The sequence below is a fragment of the Pseudorca crassidens genome, chromosome 13 (assembly GCF_039906515.1).
Source record: "Pseudorca crassidens isolate mPseCra1 chromosome 13, mPseCra1.hap1, whole genome shotgun sequence".
Lineage (NCBI taxonomy): Eukaryota > Metazoa > Chordata > Mammalia > Artiodactyla > Delphinidae > Pseudorca > Pseudorca crassidens.
In genome coordinates, this window is record NC_090308.1 from 16,375,311 (window position 1) to 16,384,761 (window position 9,451).

At 42.9% G+C, this 9,451-nt stretch overlaps 1 protein-coding gene across 4 annotated transcripts in view; it reads right to left on the bottom strand.

The window, feature by feature from the left end:
• The window catches only part of UST (uronyl 2-sulfotransferase), a 300,699-nt gene that overhangs the window by 54,867 nt on the left and 236,381 nt on the right, over nucleotides 1-9,451 (bottom strand). The gene's annotated exons all lie outside the window — the stretch shown is intronic.

Genomic DNA, 9,451 nt, shown 5'->3' on the forward strand with positions numbered 1-9,451 from the left:
CCAGGAGGGAGGGGACGTAGGTATACATATAGGTGATTCACTTCATTGTACAGCAGAAACTAACACAACATTGTAAAGCAATTTATACTCCAATAAAAAAAATTTTTTTAATGATTCTTTTTGTAAGGGATCTCCTAATAAAAGAGTGATGTCATCTATATCTCTTTAAACTTCACTTTACTCATCTGTAAAATGGGAATAATGAAAGTATCTACGTCATTGCATTGTTCTGAGGATTAAATTAGAAAGTCCACATAAAAAGCCTTCAATATTATTTCAATAACTTTTTGTTGATTACTCACAATGTGCAAAGCACTGTTCTAGGGGTTGCTATTATTATCATTATTGTTAGAAATTCCCCTGGGCAGCACAAATTGTGTTACTGTCAGCTGTTAAGCCCTTCAAACTTCTAGAATTATTTATCAGGGCTCTAAGGGAGTCATAAGACAGCTAGATTTCGAGAGAGGATAGTTCAGGTGCCAAGTGCTATTAGCACGGAGAGGGCAGTTTAGGGTGTGGGAATGGTGTACAGCAGGGGTCCCCAAGCCCCGGAACATGGACTGGTACCCGTCCGTGGCCTGTCAGGAACCAGACTGCACAGCAGGAGGTGAGTGGCGGGCGAGTGAAGTTTCATCTGTATTTACAGCCGCTCCCCATCACTCGCATTACCACCTGAGCTCCGCCTCCTGTCAGATCAGCGGCGGCGTTATCCTCACAGGAGCTCGAACTGTGAATTGCGCATGTGAGGGATCTAGGTTGCGTGCTCCTTATGAGAATCTGACGCCTGATGATCTGCGGTGGAGCTGAGGCAGTGATGCTAGCGCTGGGGAGCAGCTGCGAATACAGATTATCATTAGCCGAGAGGTTTGACTGCACAGAGACCATAATAAATCGATTGCTTGCAGACTCATATCAAAACCCTATCAGTGAGCGGCAAGTGAAAACAAGCTCAGTGCCCCGCTAATTCTGCATTATGGTGAGTTGTATAATTATTTCATTATATATCACAATGTAATAATAACAGAAATAAAGTGCACAATAAATGTAATGTGCTTGAATCATCCCAAAACCATCCCCCTCCCCCAGTCCGTGGAAAAACTGTCTTCCATAAGACTGGTCCCTGGTGCCAGAAAGGTTGGGGACTGCTGGCTTACAGGGGGACTGGAAGGCTGGAGGCAGGCACAAAGGAAAATGATGCAGTAGGAGGATGCAGAAGAGAAACTTCATTTGCTCACAATGAGGAGGGTCCATTCTGCTCACAGTGACGCATGAGTGAGAGAGGGACCTGGTCTCCAGTTATGGGAGAGAATGAACACTGATGAGGCATCCAGACCGTGGCATGTGCGCTTCACAATGACCAGAGACTGTCGTCAATATTCTCCATCGTCGCAGAAAGTCTGCACGACTAGACTGAAGGTTGGTGCAGTGGGTGTCCCTGGAAAGAGGCGGACGTCTCCAGAAGAGCAAGGAACATGGACTGGGGGACACAAGACAGGAATGCCACAGCTCCAGGTCCTTTCCTTGGCTATGAACCTCGGGATGCCAGTTAGACCTTGCAGCCAAACTACCCAGGTTTATGCCCCTGTCTCTGTGCCTTTCCCTCTGCTCTCCTGCGGAACATTCCAGATCTACCTCTCTGGGCTGGAGGTTGAAGAGGGAGCACAGGGACCAGCAGTGCAAGGAGAACTCAGCCACAGAGACAAGTGTCACGACTATTAAACGGGTTAATATCTATAAAGCGCTCACATGCTGCCTGGCTCATAGTAAGTGCAAAATTGATGTTTGTTAAGTAAGTGACCCAGTTGCTTCTCTCTATCAGGAAATTTCCTTCCTGGGAATAATGGGCTTTACTTATATTTTAGCAAGGAAGGTGACATTTCTATACAATTGATACCCACCCAAGCTCTTAGGGGAACACACAGACTGTCTCAGAGCAAGGAGGAGCAACGGGCACAATTCATTCATTGGGCTGAAGAATGAATCTGCTACAGCATATTAGGAAGATGGGTGAGAAACGTATTCAGATCACGGAAATAGAATCGGGTAAGAAGAGGCCTTGGGAGTCTTTACCAGGATGCTACTGAGCCTTTAAAGAGCTGTGCCATGGAGTTAACGCCCAGGGAAGTGGCACACCCTCCTAGAGAGGATGCGTGCAGGTGACAGACTGAATTGAAGGCCTTTCACCGACCTACATAAAAAATAAGATTTGATTTTTACAATGCTTATCTGCTGGTATCTGGAGATATTTTTCAGAAAAAATATTAAAAATATAAATAAAAATCAGATCAAAATAATGGAAACAAAGAATCAGACAAATGAGAATTAAAATTTGATGATGAAACTATTTGATATACTAATGGAATAAAACTTGTTTCAATAGTCTATTAAAAATCAACAAGTTTTTTATAGTTAAGGTTTGAATTATTCAAATTGGAAAGGTTCAGGGCTACATCAAACAGCAAACAGTATAGCAAATTTTTTTTCATGCTCTAACTAGCCTTCAGGTGTGCGGGCGGGGGAGGGGGTTGGAGGAAAAGGACATCTGGTCACCCAGGCAGGCACTCCCAGGTATTTGTCCTGGAAATGCTCAGTAAGTAACTGTGCTTTACCTAGTGTTCCCAAAACTTTGCCAGGAGGGGGTTTCAGAGAGAAGGGAAGGATGGGAGGACAGCCAGGCATCACCTCTGATGAGTAGCATTCTACAGTGGGTACTACAGGGCATCAGGAAGGTAGCAGCCATGGTCCCTGTCTTCAAGAAGTCTCTGCAGAGTTAATGCCAAAAGGATAACTCCTCTATTTCATACAAATGACCGAGGATGAGCAAGCCTTGCCTGAAGGGGCCATAGTGACAGTCTCTTCCTGTTTCACCACTGTTCACTTGTGCCCCTTCCCACAATCCTTTTTTTTTCTGATCATGAAAGTGGAAGAGGCCACCAAGCATAGTGGGTTTGGAGCCAGACAGGCTCTGCCTCTCACCAGCTATGAGACCTCAGATAGAGTCCTTAGATTGTCTGGGTGTGTCTTCTCCTCAGTAGAATTTGGATAATAATATCTAATTTGCTGCACCACTGTGATGATTACGAAGATACATGGAGGGTACAGAGCACAGTGTCGGGACATACCGCACTGTGGCATCTGCGACGCATGTGTGTTATAAAAAAGGTAGATAAAACAGAAAAGTCTAAAGGAACAAATGAAAACTACTCAGAGCCCACAAGCACAATTAACAACTGCTATTCTTTTGTTTTTTTCCCTTTTAGCTTGTTCTTCTAAGCATATTGTGTGTACACTATAAACATATTGTACAATGTAATAGTGTGTCTGATTTTTCATTAGTGGTTCAGAATGAACAATTCTTCAAAATGAAATTCCAATGGCTTCTTCATATTTCATTGCATTATTGTAAAGTCATTTATTTAACTTTCTCCATATGTTAGATATTTCTTTTTCCCCCAATTCCTGTGTCCCACAAAGACAGGCAATCTGGTGTATTGGGTAGCGCTCACCTTTGCTTAAATCCAGGTCTTGCTACCTGCTGGCTGCTTCGAACGTGGACAGAGCTTATTATCACTGAGTCTCCAGATATTCATCTGGAAATGGGATGAAGATTTCTACTTGCATTAGTTTCCCAGGACTGTCATAAAATTACCATAAACTGGGTAGCTTAAATAACAGAAATGTATCCTTTCACCGTTCCGGAGGTTAGAAGTCCAAAGTCAAGGTGTCAGCAGGGCCATGTTCCCTCTGAAGACTCGAGGGAAGAATTTTTCCTGGCTCTTTCTAGTTTCTGACTGTCCGTGCTGACAATCTTTGACATTCCTTGGCTGGTGGCAACATAATTCCAATCTCTGCCTCGGACTTCAAACGGCCTTCTTTCCTGTGTCTCTGAATTTCTCTCTCTGTATAAGGACACCAGTCATTGGATTTAGGGTCCACCCTAATCCAACGTGACCTCATCTTAACGTGATTATATCTGCAAAGACCCTGTTTCCAAATAAGGTCACGCTCACAGATACATGGGGTTAGGACTTCAGCGTATTTGGGGGGAACACAATTCAACCTACAACACTACCTAACCAAGTTGTGAGGAAGAAGTGAGTCAACATAAATCTAAGGTGCTCTGTTAACTGTAAAAGTGCTATCTTAGTGTGAATCATGACTTTTAAAGGTTTTAGGTCAAGGCACCAGTTTTAGGAAGGCAGAGTTTCAAAGTATCACATCTCCTTGAGTTTGGGTGTTCGGCCACTTCTACGGAACAGCAGTCTGAGATGTGAAGCCAAGAAGGCAAAATCATATGGAAGAATCATGGCGCCTCAGAAGCCCCAAATGCCTTAGGACTGGTCTTGTCAATTGGATGACCTCCTACTTGCTAACCTGGGCAGCCCAAGCCGGTGGGAGAATCTACAACATTGCTTCACAAAAGATCTCTGAATTTTTCCCACTGTAATCCATCTCAGATTGATACTTTTGTAAACTACAATAAAAATGAGTTATTAAAAAAAGAATCAGAGCCATACCAAATTATCATCAAAGTTTCTACAGGCTCATCTCAATTTCTACCTCGTCTCACCATGGGCTGGTAGCAAGCAGCTTACGGGCTGGCAACAGTCCTTGGACCACACTTTGAGAAGTGGTGCTCGTCTGGAGCCAGGGCCAATGCCGACACAGGGGCCCCACTGGACCGTCCTGCTCCCAGGCCTCTGAGGAGGGGGGCTAAAAGGTTCCCAGCCTTCAGCCCCATTCCGGGGGTCATGCCTGGCTGGGGAAAACAAACACACCTCCCACACCCACCTGAGTCTCAGTGTTTTCTTTGAGTTTGTTTTCCCACTGACTTACTTTCCTTTCAGTCTGGGCTTTAAAAACAGCCTTCTGAGTGAATGCAGGAGATCCCAGCTGTCCCAACACCACGGCTCATATGGAATGCATTTAGAGAGGGGAAAAACCTTGAACGGAGTGGTGATACGACTCTGAACTGGCTTGGACATGGCGTGGCTGGAATTTCGGAGCTGGCTTTTGCTTGCATTCGTCATGAAACATTTGTTATATGAGCTGCTGCTACTGCTACCAAAGCAGCTGCTGCTGAGAAGCCCTTTCAATGGCTGCATTTTCTCCTGGACGTGTGCTGACTGACAGCGCTCATGGACCGAGGCCCCGGACCCTCCAGGCTTGGGATACCTGTGGCACTATCCCTGCATTAGGTTAGGGAAACGACACAGGACAGCACACAAAACGGTGGTGCCTGTTTCTGCCAAGTTACACGGGCATGGTATCTTTGGATGGTCGGGTACTGCCTCCGATCATGAGAGAGTGTCTTTTTTATCAGTTCTTATAATTTACATTCTCTCCCATCAAATAAATCTCCAATATGGCCCTGATCTGTCTTCCAGGTAATTTTAAAAAAACAGTAGTTTGGGGCCTCATCATAGCAAACATCATTCAGTAAAAAGACGTGGATAGATCTAGAGACTGTCATGCAGAGTGAAGTAAGTCAGAAAGAGAAAAACAAATATATAATATCGCTAATATGTGGAATCTAGAATAACGGTACAGATGAATTTATTTGCAAAGCAGAAATAGAGACACAGATGTAGAGAACAAACTTATGGATACCAAGACGGGGGGATGAATTAGGAGACTGGGATTGACCTGTATACACTACTATGTATAAAATAGGTAACTAACGAGGACCTACTGTATAGCACAGGGAACTCTACTCAGTGCTCTGTGGTGACCTAAACAGGAAGGAAATCCAAAAAAGAGGGGTTATATGTATACGTATAGCTGATTCACTTTGCTATACAGCAGAAACTAACGCAACGTTATAAAGCAACTCTACTCCAATAAAAAGTAAAAAAAAAAAAAAAACACAAAGGAGTTTAACTAATAAACTACCATTAAGGGATCTTGTTTTTGTTTGTTTTGCTTTTGAAATTTCATCAGTAGTATAATCCCAAGATACGGATGCTGAAGGCAGTGCTACGGTGGCCCGATTCACATCATGGCTACGCAGATATCACATGAAAGAAACATTTATAACAGATCTAGCTAGAAGCTATACACACAAAACTGGTAAAAGAATCGTAAAGTTCAGGTAGTTAGCACATGCCCAGATAAACGCAGTAGGCTGACTACAGGCCTTCAACACCTCTCCTTTGAAACACTTCACTAAAGTGACAGTAAAGGACGATAATTTTATAAAAAGATTGCAAGGACAAAGAACTGGAGAAGGATTTCAATAGAAGACAAACTTCAAACAACTTCTGGAAGATGAAAAGTGGTTGGAGGAGTGCATTGCACGTGGCAGAGCAGGGTATATGCACTGGAGTGTTGGCAGAGGGGAGACATACATCAGGAGGGTCAGCTCACCCAAAGAACCCTTGAGAGAGAGACGAGTGGCACCAGGTAGCCCAGATGGGAAAGCCGGGCATGAGGCAGGTAGTCTGGCTATGAAGCAGTTGGGCCCCAAATTCCCTCCACACCTGCATGCAGCCAGCTATCTTGCAATGCTTCTTCCCCCATTCTCCACTGCCTGTGATCCGGCAATCTTAGGATTAGTCTCCAGAGAATCTGGCAGAGGCTCCAGACTGATTTGCTAACCCAGCGGAGAGAGGAGAGCATGGGCTAAAATGAGAACAATGAAGTGAATTGTGCCTGAACGTGGGCCTTCAGCTCCTGTTCCTCACCAGCAATCAGACGTGTGTCCTGCTCCCCCATTCCCTCCTCACCTCCCGTCCCCCAAGGGGATATTTGGGGGACTCTTCAGTGGGGAAACTGGATCAACTCCAGAGAAAAAAAGACCTAAAGTCACGAACACATGTTTTCCCAGCAAAACTTCTATCGCTGCCTGATCATCCCAAGTGGGTCCATTAGCTGATAAGCCTCCCCTACTGCACAGCACTTTCAATGAACGCTTTAGTGTCTCACCCTCAAATATGAGGTCTGACAAAGATTATCAGAGGAAAGACTTCAGACTGAAAAAGAGATGCCCAAATCAACCAAACAGTGAAAAGGGTCCTGGAGCAAGTAGAGATAATGTAAGAAATAGATGAAAACACGTTTCAAAAATCTCTGTACTTTTCAGAGATTTAAGGGGGCATTGTACCCAACAAGCAAGAGCAAGATATTATGCAAAAAGATTTAAAAAGATTAGAAAAGAGCTCTTGGAAAAGAGAAAATTCAAAGAATGACTGGAATACACATTGAGGAACTCTTCCAGAGAGAAAAAGTTGAACAAATGGAAATTAAGAGAGGAAAAAAATATAAAGCACATAGAGAGGACGCACCTAGGGATTCAAATACCCGACCAACAGCATTCCAGCAATGACTCAGAGAAAATGGTGCTGATAAAAGCATGAAAGAAGTAAAACAAGAAAAATTCCCAGAAATGGAAAACACGAGTTGTAAGCTTAAATGTATCTACTGAATACTCAGTACCCTGAGGCGTTGCAAACTTTCATAAAAGGAATAAACGGAACACTCCAGGAGAGAGAGAGAGAGAATGAAAAAGGTCAGAGAAAAAGATGTGGGAAATGAAGTGCATGTATGAAGAAATCCATACGCAGCCAAACTGGCAATCAGGTGAGATGGTAGAACACTGAGCTTTTCAGACACGCAGGGACTCAAAGAATTTACTACCTCCCACGCACCTTTTATCAGGAAGCAATTTGGGCCTATCTTGGGATAAAATGAGTTATGAAATCAAGAAATAGAATTTGAGGGATTCAGGAGATCAGGGATACAATACATTCAGTAAAATGGTAAAGGGAAGTTGCAGGACAGCTGCGAAGGGAGCTTCTGAGTAATCAGCCCAGATGGAAGCAGGAAGTTAGAGCTCTGGATGGGAAGGAGGGTAGTGGTCCTGGGATGGGGGAGCAGGTATACTTATCTGATAAAAATATGGAAAAAAATCAAAAGTAAGATTGATACAACAGATCTAATGGCACATATGAAAATTCTGATAGGTATAAATAAATCTAAGCGGATAAAAAACCCAAGGCAATAATCAATTCTAGAAAAACAATAAGTTATGCAAGAAATGAAACAAGATGATGGTGTACTACTTGGATCAGCATCGAACAAACATATGCAGTCACAGTAACGTAAACAGGGACTACGCACGTAAAACATGGATAGAGCTATACTATAAAGATGGTGGAGGAGAGGAAGTAGAGGTAAGGGTGGTGGAATAAGAGAACTAAATAACATCTCAAATAAATACATCAAGACAATAAAAATAGAACAAGCCTGTGCATACTAGTTATAATTAGTGTGATGATTATCAGAAGAACCAGCTAACTGTGCTGAAAGTGTTTGCCTCTGCAGAACCAGACTTTGCAATGGAGAGGGTTGAAATAGGAAATGACTGCTTTTCATTACATGTCTTTTAGTACTATTTGATTTTTAATTATATACATGCACTACTTTAATATATAAAGTATAGTTAAAAAACAGGAAGGTAAAATTCTAGGAAAACGTGCTTTGAAAAGTAGCCCCAGTAGTGTCTGGGACAAGGCAACAGAAGTACTTAGAAGCATACTGTAAAAACTGGAGAGGTGAGACTCTCCAGTCAGAGTATCTGAACCTCCCACTCAACAAGTAAAACTTCCCTACTCTCATCAGTGGGGAATTAGGTTGGATTTCTCTATGGGTTTGTGGACAGTGAAATGAATATGCTTAATATAGCTCACAAGAAACCACTAAAAACAGCAATGTTCTGTACACAGGTATATTTGCAGTTTTTCACTGTGTTCTTTCACAGTCCAACACCATTTGCAAGACGTGAAAAGCTAGGACATTATATGTTGATAAAAATGTATGAGATATTAAAAAAATACAGCCCAGGAAATGATATTTTTATTTGAACAAGATTTAGTTGAACAAAAATAGAAGTTTCCATTGTAAAATGTTGAGTCATGCGAAATGGGTAAGGATTGTACTTCGCCCCAGCTGGGGGTACATTTTATAAGCAAAGAATGTCAGCAAGGCAAGACCGTGAGTCAAGGGCACAAAGACAGTTCTGAAATTCTCTGTCTGAGGCCCTTTCCACATCACCACATTAGGCCCTGGGGCGGGTACAGACCTTGGAAGTTTGGGCGTGAAAGAGCAGGAAGCTCACTGGGTCTTTTATAAAAAGATCAACTATCACCCTCTGGGGTCGGGTCTCTAATCTTTGCCCCGGCTCTAGGAGCATTTCAGCTTTGCTGAGTTACCAGGAAAGTCCAAAAATTGAAATTTGTGGTGACTAATTCCACACTTAGTAACATTCTTACTCAATGCAAAGCATATTACTGTCAAGTTCAACTAAAAACTGCTCAAAGTAGAAGTGAATAAATTCCCCAGTAGAAGAAATTCACCTATAAACACAGAAGAATGCTGGTACCTCCACCACACACCCAGATATTATTAGCCACCTTTCTGTCTGGGGAAATGAATCATAAGAAAGAAAACTGCA